This window comes from Gracilinanus agilis, chromosome 2 (genome assembly GCF_016433145.1).
Source record: "Gracilinanus agilis isolate LMUSP501 chromosome 2, AgileGrace, whole genome shotgun sequence".
In the NCBI taxonomy this organism is placed as follows: Eukaryota; Metazoa; Chordata; class Mammalia; order Didelphimorphia; family Didelphidae; genus Gracilinanus; species Gracilinanus agilis.
This window is the reverse complement of record NC_058131.1, coordinates 101224961-101239543: the sequence shown is the minus strand read 5'-3', so window position 1 is coordinate 101239543 and position 14583 is coordinate 101224961. Positions and strand designations below refer to the sequence as shown.

General features: G+C 34.9%; 1 pseudogene; it reads right to left on the bottom strand.

Moving 5' to 3' along the window:
- Window positions 1-7: 7 nt before the first annotated feature.
- On the bottom strand, window positions 8-109 carry LOC123238561 (annotated as a pseudogene).
- Between the last annotated feature and the right edge of the window lie 14474 nt (window positions 110-14583).

Here is a 14583-nt window from a genome sequence, read left to right as displayed (position 1 = left end):
ATATATATATATGTATATATATATATAATAAAAATATGTAATAGCTCTTTTTTTTCATGGCAAAGAATTGATGCTACACTTGATCTTAGCCAAAAGGCCAAGAAGCAATCATGGCAAAGAGTTGAAAAGCAAGGGGATGCCCATTAATTCAGGAATGACTAAACAAGTTGTGGTATATGATTGTGTTGGAATATTATTGTGCAATATAAGAAAGAAAGAATGAGCAAGATTGATTCAGAATAACTTTGGAAGATGTATGAATTGATGCAAAATGAAGTGAGCCAAACCAGGAGAACACTATACACAGTAACTGCAATATTGTATGATGATTAATTGTGAAAGACTTAGCTACTCTGATCAATATAATGATCCAAAAGAATTCAAAAGGACTCATGATGAAAAATACAGTCCAGCTCCAGAGAGCACACTAATGAACTCTAAATGCAGTTTTAAACATCCTTTTTTTTTTGTTGCTTTCTTTATTCTTCTTGTAATTTTGTATTTTCTTTCTTTTCCAACATGGCTAATATGGAAATATGTTTTGCATTACTTGACATGTATAAATGAATATAAATTGCTTGCACTTTCAAGGAGTGGGGATGGGTGTGATGGAGGGAGAGAATTTGGATCTCAAATTTTCAAGAAAAATGATTGTTAAAATAGCTTCTATATGCAATCAATATATTTAACAAGATAAATAAAATATATATTTTAAAAAAGAAACTAGTGTGATGTAAAGACAAAAAGTAACAATAAAAGATTAAACTTCTTCAAGAGAACTTTACAAAATTTTTAGTGTGTACATATCATTCATCAAATTTTTATTGAAAACCATAGACAAAATTATATTAACCCTTCTATGCAGAAAAGCAAAGTTTAGAAAGAGGAAATAAAGTTTAAAAAAGAAGATTTATTAGGTACTTTCCTTATTCCAAATAGTGGTGATACATATATAAAAGTGATGAAATTCATTGCTCTCATGGAGTTTATGTTCTAATATGAGATATATATTTACATGTAGCATATATGTATAAGACAACAATGTTTATATATATGTATACACACATATACAAACATACAGTTGTTAGCAGAAGATTTGGGAACAAGGCTATTCATGGCCCTGGACAACCACCAATTAGGGCAGTGGGATAAACTGTTAGTCATTCTAGGTATTAAAGGGTTAAGAGCTTAGTTTCTGAATTGGTCTTCATGGTGATAGCAAGTGAGTAAAAGAGTTTATTTTGATGATAGATTGGATAGAAAATTCCATTTGGCATCAGCAAATCAGATTCAAATCCTGCCTCAGAAAATTACTTGCTTTTTGATCCTATCCAAAAGTCACTTAACTTTTCTTAGCTTAAGTTTCCTCTAGATCCTACTTCATAGGTTTGTTGGGAGGCTTAAATGAAATCATGTATTTTAAAAGCGTTGTAAATGTTAAAGCACCAAAAAAATAAAAGTGATATAAAAAATTGTTGTAAATCTGATTCATCATTCAAATCTATGTGTTTTTTCCCCAGTATCATTCCTTTAGGATGGCACTTGATAAGTTAAGTCTCTTACCACCAGGATTTTTCCATAATGACCCACCTACACACACACATACACACACACACACACACACACACACACACACACTACCAATTCATTAATGACAATAGTTCATTGCAATATTTTAGAATTTCTTATAACGTTTTCTAAACAAATTAATATTTCAAATTGGTTTAGTCCTTGGCTACAATATGTGACCAACATAATATGACCATTAACTTATTATATTTAAAAATGTTTAAAGTGTTTAATAAAATGTACATTTAAAAAAAACCCTTGCTTGCTTTCCTACTTAGTTCTCTAGGATAAAAGGGCAAAGACTAGGCAATTGGAGTTAAGTGCTTTGACCAGGGTTACAAAACTAGAAAGTGTCTACAGAAAGCAAATTTGAACTTGGGACCTTCTGACTCCAGGCCTGGTGCTCTATCCACTAAGCCACTTAGCTGCCCCATATTATATGTTTAATATGTGCAAGTCACCACATATGATAAGGATAATGAGATTCTTTAATAATCTCATGACATTCACATTATAATTTAATTGTGGTAGGGCATATGATAGAGGAAAAAAATAGAAGATTATTTGAGAACTCAACAAAATCTATCAATAAGGGAAAGCTATGGAGAAAGAGGAAACACCAGAATTCATCCATGGAAGACAACTGGGTTTCTGAAGTAACTTGGCCATTTTGGCTTGGAGAATGTAGGTTGGAGAAAGATTGTTGAGACTAAAAAGTCAGATTTGGAGTAGCGATTGATCTGTAAAGCAATAAGGAGCTATGACATGTCAATCAGTCAGTCAAGAGGGTATTTATTTACTTGTTTCTCAGGATCAAGAACTGTGCCAACTTCTAGAAGATCAAAGCCAAGCAAATTTTGGGGGAATGAGCTTTGATAGTTCAGTTTTAGATGTGTCGAGATTGATTTTGAACTGCCATTTAGTCATTCCATTGAAAATAGTCCATAGTATACAGTGGCAGCTACAATACTGAAGTTCAGGAGGAAGTTTAGGATAGGAATATAGACTTGGAAGTTATCCATACATAACCAATAGACATGGTAGAGAAGCTGCAATCTTCAACAAGGTATTAAACTGGTGGTGTTGATCAGAGTTTCTGTACACTGAGTGCAATATGATAACATCATTAGAAATTATCATCCCTCATCATGGAAGTGATGGGAAAAAGAGGAATAGAGTAGGGAAGTGGAAAGGAACCAGTTCATTTTAATAAAAGGAATGCTGCACAACACGCTTCTATCCTTTCTGGGTTTCACTCTGGATTAACTGAACTTCACTCAGTTGCCTTCTCATGCTATAAAAGCATGGCTACTTTGTCAACCCCATACACCCTCAGCTCTCTTTTGTGTGTTGTCTTTCCCAGTAGATTGGGTAGGAAGTAACTTTCTTTTTGCTGTATTCCTAGCTCTTAGCATTATGAGACTTTAAATTTAGTTTTTCTTTATGCTAATATGAAAGTTGAAAACTAATATTGTGGTCATCAATTGAAAAATATTATAGCTTAAGTCAAAGTGACTTTTAGTAGCTTTATTTACAATGAGGTGGAAAGAGTGAAAGTGGAAAAATGTAGATAAAGAAATAGAAAGTACTACCTAGGTATAAAATACTCTAAATTTAATCCTAATGTCTCCAGACCACAAATGCTAATCCAAAAGCAAATCTCATCAGAATTCAAAGTCCTAGTTAGGAAGCTGAAGACCTGAAGAGCCAGGAGACGCTGAAGAACAGACCAAGAAAATTCAGTGCACACGAGACTAAGACCACCAAGAATGTCTCCTGAACTCACACTGAAGGGCCAAAGCGCCAACTTACAGAGTGGGTCATCTCATGAAGAACCAAGAAAGGAATCATTCCACTCACTCACAAGCCGACACAGGATCCAGAGAAAGAGTCCCCTCATCCAGACAGGTTCACCAATGCAGTAAGATCCATCAGTGCTCAGACTGGCCTTTTTAAAGCAGTTTTCTTGACATCAATTCCTGTTGCTCCCCCACTTTACAGAAACCAATTGCAGTATTACAATTTGGCTAGCACTGCCCAAAGGGAGGGTGGCGAGGTATGAACTTACTCTAGTAAGTGACTCATGAATTCTCTTAGTGTTAAGTAGGGGTGCTTTAAGTTCTTGGTTTGTTTAGCAAGTACTTAAAAATAGACAAGGGGAGAGTTAAATAGCAAGTACTTAAATGTTTGTTGCCCTAATTCTAAGTAGAAATAATGAAAACTATGGGCAAAAATAGTGTCATCAAGAGAAAGTATGTAAAAAAGAAAAGGGTCTCTGAAAGAGCTGTTACACAGATGAAAAAGAACCAGAAAGCACTAGACAATATTGCTGCCAACTTTTCCCCCCTTCTCTAAGAGAACACCAAAAAAGTAGCTGTGGTGTCTGCCAGTAGAAAGCACCACTAGGCACATGCTTTTGGAAAATTATGAATCTGGAAATGTATCTGAATAGTTCATTCATAGTGATGTCTTTTGACTATTCTTAGATAGCACTTCATAAATATACTATTAATTTGACACACTATTATGCACATATAACATTCCTATAAAACATAGGGTCCATCAGTGGTCAGCAGGAAAACTAAAACATCTTAAATATAATGATGCATAAAGCTAAAATAGAATTATAATTCATTGTTTCTAACCATTTCTTCCATCCCTACCCTATCTCTCTTAGCAGACCAGCTTACCTCCTGTTTGGGGGCAAATAAGTCTCTCTGCTGTGAACTCCTTTGTCTTCCAGTCCAGAACTTGATTACCTGCCTTCATCTTTGCCTATTTTCTCTTCCATTGACCCTCATTGGTAAACCAGTGTCTCTTCTCTGTATTTAGGCCATCTCTTCATTAAATCAGATTCCTTTATCTCTTCATAGATATTGTCCACCTCATAATTCCCTCCCATCATCCCTTTTAATAAAATAACCATTCTGTCATTTTTAGTCCTTGTAATCTGAACTATGAACTCACCATTCTAGTTAAACTGCTCTCTGAAAATTTACCAATGACCTCTTCAATTCTAAATCTGATTTCCTATTGCCAGACCTCTTCCTCCTTGACCTCTACATATTCCCCCATGTATATATCTCCATCAGGCTATACATTCTTGAAGGAAAGGTGTTTTGATTTGCCTTTCATCTCCCTTAATATAGTGTCTTGCACATAGTGCTTATTGAGTCTTAGTTGTAGTTAATTCAATATATTGCTGCATAAGAATCAAATGAGCTAGTTGAAGACTACATCACAGCATTTACAAAAGTTGTTAAAATTTTAGACAGTCAGTTATTTATTGTGGCTTTTGTTTTCAAATGGATATATTAATATGTAAGGAAATTGTCCATACCCTCACGAGCTTACAATAATATTTTGAAATGGTTTAAATACTTGAAAATTTAATTGTACTAGTGGATTTTTCTCTATCCCAACCTTATGTCTTTTCCTGAGGACCCCAAACAATAGAGAATATCAACATTATCTCTCTCTATGTCTTAATGGATACCAAAATATGTGTGTTATGCCATGTAGGAGACAGAATGTATGTATCTATCATATCTTATATGGATTAGATTAAACTGCCTTCTACATTATAAACTATTTTCTGAATTATTTCTGTTGTGTGTATTCTATTAATAGATGGAATGAATGATAGATAGAATGAAACTGAAGGCATTTTAAATATAATGGTTCAAAAAGTTATGATCCATTTTAAGAGAGAGGAATATACTTGAATCTCAAAATCATAGATTTAAAGTGGGCATTCTGAACTTAGTTTAATTGCCTTTTGTGATACACTAAAGGAACTATTATCTATAGTAAGCTAGCCATCAGGCCTAATAAGCCCAATAATGGAATAATAGCTTATATTTAAAGAGTAATTTAAGGCTTTTGAAGCCCTATCTTCATAACAACTCTATTAAGTAGGTAACACAAGTATCATCACCTTTTTACAGCTGAAGAATAGTCTCAGAGAAATAAAATGACTTGCTAAATATCATTTAACTTGTAAGAACCATGACTTAAATTCAAATCTTCTGCCCCTAAAATCTAGTGTGTTTTTTCCCATTGATATTTAAACTTCCTGACCAATCTGAGATCTCACCTGGTAGTCTACTATGGATTCTTAACTAATCTAAACAGAAAATGAGTTGATATAAGAAAAAGGGAAAGGGACATATTGAAAAGATAATTGGCCTTGGAGTCAGTCAGGAAGACCTAGATTCAAGGGCTGTTTCTGATAAATATTGACTATATCACCCCTGAGCAGGTCACTTAACTGCTGGGTCCACTGGCATCATAAAATTAAAAAAAAAGTTTTGTTTTTGCAGAAAAAAAAATCATGGCAGCTCTTTATGCTGATAAGATTACTGGTCTGGCTTAAAATGTTTATAGACTAATAGAAAATACAGTGAAGAAGAATAAGAGAGCAGGAACATAACACTGTGGAAAAAAAGAAAATCTTGCTTTAGGATGCTAACAGATTGGAGGGAATGGTATTCGCTTTGCACAATAGAAGATCAGGTCATCACCTTTCCTATAATTAAGAGGATGACATAAAGAATGTCCAAAATTGGTTTTCTGCTCCTTAGTCCCAAATATTCCAGTCACTGACCTAACATGGGCCAACCTTTGTCAGGTCACATCTCAACACTGTGTCTACAAAAGACCTCATTTCAAAGGAATACATGGTGCTTAGAAGGAGGTAGAATGGTGTAGTGTATAGAGTCAACTTTGGAACTAAGAAGCCCTGAACTCAAAATCCAGTAAAACCATGGTGTGTTCCTAGACAAATCCCTTAGGCTATCAGTGAAGTAGGCAACTTTCAAAGAATATGAACTGTAGAGAAGGTGCTAACTGCATGTTAGAGTAGATTAATTGATTAGATTACTGATTTACCTATCAGTTAAATTACTTCCATTCCATTCTGTGAATGCCTGTGGATAGAAGCTGAATACATTTGTGTGGGAAAGGAAGGGATAGAAAGCTCTATCTCATGGGGCTATTTGAAGAGCAGCCTCAGATGGGCCACCACAGTGGGAGTGCCTGAACAGCTGAGAGGCCTAATTTGAGGGAAGAGGTTGTGGGCCCTGAATGTGAAACTGGTATCATTTTCCCCCAACAATGTACGTGCTCAAAGGAAGAGAAATCTTACTACCAAGTCCACACATGGAGTTACCTAGGAAACCAAGGTCTGTACCATATGTTATAAACCTCACTTAAAATCAGCCAAAAATATGTTGCCCAAAGCAGGAAGAACTATGTAAGTTTTAGGCTCAAAAGTCTTCTGTTAAATACATCAGAATTTAAAAAGTTAGAGGGAGGAGTCAAAACTATCTTTGATTTATGAAATAAAGCAAGTATTACTTATTTTATCAATGTAGTAAGCTGGACACTGAGAAAGTAGTATAGGAATAGGATGAGGTGTGAGTAGTATAAAGCTTGCCAATTTCCTCATCATGAACACAAATAGCAGCACTCTGTATTCTATTCATTCTAAGCCCAGGGGAGTGTTTATACGTTCAACATTTATTGATGAAACACAATAACTTTTTAATCAGGTCAGTACACAAGAGAGAAACTTAACCAAGTTTACCATTGCCTTTAGGAAACAGGAATAAATTCCATCTTAGTTTCAGCTGGATGTATGAAATGGGGAGAGAAGCTATTTCTTATACCTTTGCCTTCATATTATTACAGAAACTCAAGAGAATTGGAAGAAATCTTAGAGACTATCTAAAGCAGTTTATTGTTGTTACATATAAAGAAGTTGAGGTTGAACTTCTAGGGGTGGAGCAGTAACTAGGGCAGCAGCTCGCAGTTTCACCATGAAAATCCTCTCTGATCAGTGAAAGAACCAACAGAGATAGAGGGAAACAACCTACAAAAAATAAAAAAGAAACACCCAAAAGATAGGTAGAGATCATTTGGGGAACTGAGGTGAGAGGGGAGCAGAACTAGCATGGGGCATTGCAGCAAGTGAAGAACAAAGCAAGAACAGACCACACCCTTACCACCCCACACATCTGCTCTCACAGGTTCCAAAATCAAGACTAAGCTAAATCAGACCCTGATATCCTGCAGGGCAAAAAGAAGACCAAGCCAACTAATATCCCTTGAAATTTCAAATAGGTGGAGAAGTCCAGAGACTCAAACCAAGGCTATCTGGGCTGGAGGGGGCCTATTCATGTGGACCCAGAGGGAAGCCAGGAATCCCAGCCTGGGCCTGGGATGAGGACATAATCCATAGTTTGGGGTGAGGACACAGTTCTCACAGGGAGCTTCCCCAGGATCTTTTTGCCCAAAAGTAAGAGTGGTGCTCCAAGACAGGGCAATTAAGAGTGTGCCTGATTGAATCAAGAACACCTTGAGACCAAAAAAATGCAAGCCTAAGCCTGGAGATAGAATCTGATCAGAACTTGACCTAATGGAGTCTAAAGTTTAAGCTTTATAGTTTATAGACTAAACTTTAAAATTTATTTAATCGAGAAAAATTGAAGGAGCTTAAGGTGGAAATAGATAGTAAGACCATACTAGTGGGGAATCTTAACCTTCCCCTTTTAGAACTAGATAAATCAAACCAAATAAAATAAGTAAGAAGTAAGGGAAGTAAATGAAATGCTAGAAAAAATAGAATTAATAGATATCTGGAGAAAACTGAACAAGGATAAAAAGGAATATACCCTCTTCTCAGTGGTATGTGGTACATATCCAAAGATCAACCATATACTAGGGCATAGAAATATTGGCAAACAAATGCAGAAAAGAATAAATAATAAATGTCACTTTTTCAGATCACAATGTGGTAAAAATGATAATTAAAAAGTGCCCCTGGAAAGGTAAATTTAAAATTAATTGGAAACTAAATAATCTAATTCTTTAAAACATGTGGGTCAAGAACTACAGGAGAGGAAACACAGAAGAAAAGCAAATGCTTGAACACATGGGTTGAGGCAGACATAATTGGGGATGTAGACTCGAAACTACCACACCAATGCAACTATCAACAATTTCAAAATAGGTCTTGATCAATGACACGTGTTAAAACCAGTAGAAATGCATATAGACCATGGGAGGGGGGATTTCGGGGGTGAAGGGGAAAGTAAGAGCATAAATCATGTAACCATGATAACTTTTCTAAAAAATAAATATTAATAAATGTTAAAATTTTTTTTAAAAAATTAAAAAAAACAGGTAGGTCAAAGAAGAAATCATAGAAACAATTACAGACTTCATTAAAGAGAATGACAAGGAGACATTGTACCAAAACCTATGGGATACAGCCAAAGCAGTACCGGGGGGGGGGGGGGATGGTGGAATATATATATATATATATATCACTGAGTGCCTATATCAAGAAAATAGAGAGGACAGAGATAAATTAATTGGGATTGCAACTAAAAAAAATTAGAAACAGAATAAATTAAAAATCCCCAGATAAAAACTAATTTGGAAATTCTAAAACTTAAAGGAGAAATTAATCAGATTGAAAGTAAAAGAACTATTAAACTAATCAATAAGACTAGGAACTGGTACTTTGAAAAAACAAATAAAATAAAATACTAGTCAATCTAATAAAACAAAAAAAAAGAAGAAAATTAAAATAACAGTATAAAAGATGAAAGGGGCAATCTTACCTCTAATGAAAAGGAAATTAAGGCAATTTTTAAAAACTAAATTACTTAATTATATGACAATAAATATAACAATCTAGGTGAAATGGGTGAATATATACAAAAATACAACTTGCCAAGATTAACAAAAGAGAAAATAGAATTCTTTACTAATCCGTCTCAGAAAAAGAAATTGAACAAGCCATCAATGAGCTTCCTAAGAAAAAATCCTCAGGGCCAGATGGATTCAAAATTGAATTCTATCAAACATTTAAAGAACAACTAATCCCAATAGTATACAAATTATTTGACAAAATAAGCAAAGAAGGAGTTTTATCAATTTTCTTTTATGGCACAAATATGGTACTGATCCCAAAGCCAGGAAGACCAAAAACCAAAAAAGAAAACTACAGACCAATCTCCATATTGAACATTGATGCAAAAATCTTAAATAGAATACTAGCAAAAAGCCTCCAGCCAGTGATCACAAGGATTATCCACTATGATCAGGTGGGATTTAAACCAGGCATATAGGGATAGTTTAATATTAGGAAAATCTATCCACATAATTTACCATATCAATCATCAAAGCAACATAAATCACATGATTATCTCAATAGATACAGGAAAAAGTCTTTGATGAAATACAACACCAATTCCTATTGGAAACACTAGAAAGTATAGGAATAGAAGGGCCGTTTCTCAAAATAATAAACAGTATATATTTAAAACCATCAGCTAGTATCTGCAATGGTGACAAGTTAGAAGCCTTCCCAACGAGATCAAGAATGAAGCAAAGATGTCCATTGTCACCTCTTTTTAAAATATTGTACTTGAAATGCCAGCAGTAGCAATTAGAGAAGAAAAAGAAATTGAAGGGATTAAAGTAGGCAGTGAGGAGACTAAACTGTCTCTCTTTGCAGATGATATGATGGTATACTTAAAGAATCATAGAGGGGGCAGCTGGGTAGCTCAGTGGAGTGAGAGTCAGGCCTAGAGACAGGAGGTTCTAGGTTCAAACCCGGCCTCAGCCACTTCCCAGCTGTGTGACCATGGGCAGGTCACTTGACCCCCATTGCCCACCCTTACCACTCTTCCACCTATGAGACAATACACCGAAGTACAAGGGTTTAAAAAAAAAAGAATCATTGAGAATCAATTAAACGGCTACTGGAAATAATTAACAACTTTAGTAAAGTTGGAGGATATAAAATGAATCATCAGCATTTCTATATATGTCCAAGAAAACTCAGCAGCAGGAGTTAGAAAGAGAAACTCAATTTAAAATCACTCTAGACAATATAAAATATTTAGGTATCTATCTGCCAAGACAAACACAGGAATTATATGAACACAATTATAAAACACTTCTTATATAATTAAAACTAGATCTAAATAATTGGAAAAACATTAATTGCTCCTGGGTAGGACAAACCAATACAATAAAAATGACAATCCTACCCAAATTAATCTACTTATTCAGCTCCATGCCTATCAAACTACTAAAAACCTTTTTTATATAATTAGAAAAAATTATGACAAAGTTAATCTGGAAAAACAAAAGATCAAGAATATTAAGGAAAATAATGAATAAAAATGTGAAGGATGGGGGCCTAGCAGTACCTAGCAGATCTTAAACTGTACTATAAAACAGTAGTCATCAAAAATATGTTACTAGCTTAGAGACAGAAGGGTGGATCAATGGAATAGACTAGGGGTAAATGACTTCAGGAAGCTAGTGTTTAATAAACCTAAAGACCGCAGCTTTTGGGACAAGAACTCACTATTTGACAAAAAAATGCTGGAAAAATTGGAAAACAGTATGGAATAGATTAGGTTTAGTTCAAAATATTACACCTTATATTAAGGCAAATTCAAAATGGGTAAATGATTTAAATATAAAGAGTGAAATAAAAAATAAATTAGGTGAACATAGATTAGTATACCTGTCAGATCTGAGGGAAAGGAAAGAATTTAAGACCAAGCAAGAGATAGAGAACATTGTAAAATGTAAAATGAATTACTTTGATTATATCAAATTAAAAAGGTTTTGTACAAACAAAACCAATGCAACCAAAATTAGAAGGAAAGCAACAAAATGGGAGAACATTTTTATAATGAAACTCTCTGACAAAGGTTTAATTTCCCAAACATATAAGGAACTAAGTCAAATTTACAAAAAAATCAAGCCATATCCCAATAGACAAATCTTCAAGGGACATGAATAGGCAGTTTTCACATGATGAAATCAAAATTATCAATAATCACATGAAAAAGTGTTCTAAACCCCTCCTGATTAGAGAAATGCAAATTAAAACAATTCTGAGGTACCACCTCATACCTAGCAGATTGGCCAATATGGCAGCAAAGGAACTAGGAAATTAATACACTGCTGGTGGAGTTGTGAATTGGTCCTAACAATTTGGAGGGCAATTTGGAACTGGGCAAAGGGCTTTAAATGAATGCCTGTCCTTTGATCCAGACTTACCACAGACATATCCAACAAGATAATGAGGAAAAAGACTTGTACAAAAATATTTATAGCTGCATTCTTTGTGGTGGCAAAAAATAGGAAAATGAGGGGGTGTCCATGTGAACTGGAACAACCTCCAGGAATTGATGCAGAGTAAAAGGAACAGAACCAGGAGAACATTGTACACAGAGACTGATACATTCTGACACAATTGAATGTAATAGACTTTACCAGCAGGAATGCAATGACCCAGGACAATCCAGAGGAACTTGTGAGAAAGAATGCTATCCACATCCAGAGAAAGAACTGTGGAACCAGAAATGCATTAGAAAAATATATTCTCAATCATGTAGTGCAATAGGGATGTGATTAGGGTTTTGATGTTAAAGGATCACTATTGCAAATACCAATAACAAAGAAATATATTTTGAACAATGATACACATAAAACCCAATGGAACTGCTTGTTGGCTTTGAGGGGGGAGAAGAGAGTGGAGAAGGAGGATTATAAATCATGTAACTGTGGAAAAATATTCTAAATAAAAATTTAAAAAAAAGTTGAGGCACAAAGTGATAAAATCATTTGTCTAAGATCATAAAACTAATTAATGATAGAAGCAGGAATGGAACCTAAAAGCATCCAGATATTCAGTTCATTGCTTCCCATTGTATCAAGATTACTTCTTAAAATACTTAAAAATTCTTTAAAAATCCCATTTCATACAAGTCTGTTTATCTATGATCTCTTTGGGGTACAGACCCAAAAATGGTATGGCTGGATCAAAGGGCAGGCATTTTTTATAGCCCTTTGAGCATGATTCCAAATTGCCAGCCAGAATGGCTGGATCAGTTGACAACTCCACCAGCAATGCATTAATGTCCCAATTTTGCCACATCCCCTCCAGCATTCATTACTCTCCCCTTCTTGCATTTTAGACAATCTGCTAGGGGTGAGGTGATACCTCAGAGTGGTTTTGATTTGAATTTCTCTAATTATTAGAGATTTAGAACACTTTCTCATGTGCTTATTGATACTTTTGATTTCTTCTAACTCTTGCTTGGTTTTAAAATCTTTCCTTTCCCAGAGATCTGACAAGCATACTAGTCTGTGTTCACTTAACTTATTTATAGTTTCCCTCTTTATATTCAAGTCATTCACCCATTCTGAATTTATCTTGGTGTAGGGTGTGAGATGTTGATCTAAACCTAATCTCTCCAATATTGTTTTCCAAATTTCCCAGCAGTTTTTGTCAAATAGTGGATTCATGTCCCAAAAGTTGGGCTCTTTGGGTTTCATACACTGTCTTGCTGATGTCATTTACCCCAAGTCTATTCCACTGATCCTCCCTTCTGTCTCTTAGCCAGTACCATATTTTTTTGATGACTGCTGTTTTATAGTATAGTTTAATATCTGGTACTGCTAGGCCCCCTTCCTTCACATTTTTTTCCAATATTTCCCTTGATATTCTTGATCTTTTGTTATTCCAAATGAAATTTGTTATAGTTTTTTCCTAATTCAGTAAAGAAGTTCTTTGGTAGCTTGATAGGTATGGTGCTAAATAGGTAAATTAATTTGGGTAGAATTGTCATTTTTATTATGTTAGCTTGTCCTACCCATGAGCAATCAATGGCTTTCCAATTGTTTAGATCCAGTTTTATTTGTTTGGAAAGTGTTTTGTAGTTGTTTTCGTATAATTGCTGTTTGTTTTGGTAGATAGATTCCTAAGTATTTTATATTGTCTAGGGTGATTTTAAATGGTGTTTCTCTTTCTACCTATTGCTGCTCTAATGTGGTGGAAATATATAGAAATGCTGATGATTTATGTGCATTTATTTTGTATCCTGCAACTTTGCTAAAGTTGTTGATTATTTCTACAAGCTTCTTAGTTGATTCTCTAGGATTTTTTAAGTGGACCATCATATTATCTGCAAAGAGTGATAGCTTAGTCTCCTCATTGCCTATTTTGCTACCTTCAATTTCTTTTTCTTCTCTAATTGCTACTGCTAGTGTTTCTAGTACTATGTTGATTAGTAGAGGTGATAAGGGTCATCCCTGTTTCACTTCTGATCTTATTGGGACTTGTCCAAAAATATTTATAGCTGCGCTTTTTGTGGTGGCAAAAAACTGGAAAATAAGGGTATGTCCTTCAATTGGGGAATGGCTGAACAAATTGTGGTATATGCTGGTGATGGAATACTATTGTGCTCAAAGGAATAATAAACTAGAGGAATTCCATGTGAACTGGAAATACCTCCAGGAATTGATGCAGAGTGAAAGGAGCAGAGCCAGAAGAACATTGTACACAGAGACTGATATACTGTGGTAAAATCGAATGTAATGGACTTCTGTACCAGCAGAAAGCAATGACACGGGACACCTCTGAGGGATTTATGGTAAAGAACGCTACCACATTCAGAGGAAGGACTGCAGGAGAGGAAACATATAAGAAAAACAACCTCTTGAACACATGGGTTGGGGTGGACATGATTGGGGATGTAGACTCGAAACTACCACACCAATGCAACTAACAACAATTTGGAAATAGGTCTTGAACAAGGACACATGTTAAAACCAGTGGAAATGTGTGTCGGCCATGGGTGGGGGCAGGGCGGGGGGTGAAGGAGAAAGTAGGAGCATGAATCATGTAACCATGTTAAAATGAATATTAATAAATGTTTAAAAAAATAAAATAAATAATTTTTAAAATCCCCTTTCATATAAAGAATGACAGACATTTCTTGAGAGTGATCTTGAAAATGGATAGCTTTATTCAGGAAACATAAATACTTCAGTTCTAGTAGAAGGAGGAGAGTTTTTTAATCTACCTTCTGCTTTCTTTACTAATCCTAAGGAAAGTTAAATCACCTATCATAGCCTGGTGCCCCTAAGATTCTGATAATACTATAAAATGGAAAGTTAAGAGACAATCATCCTAAT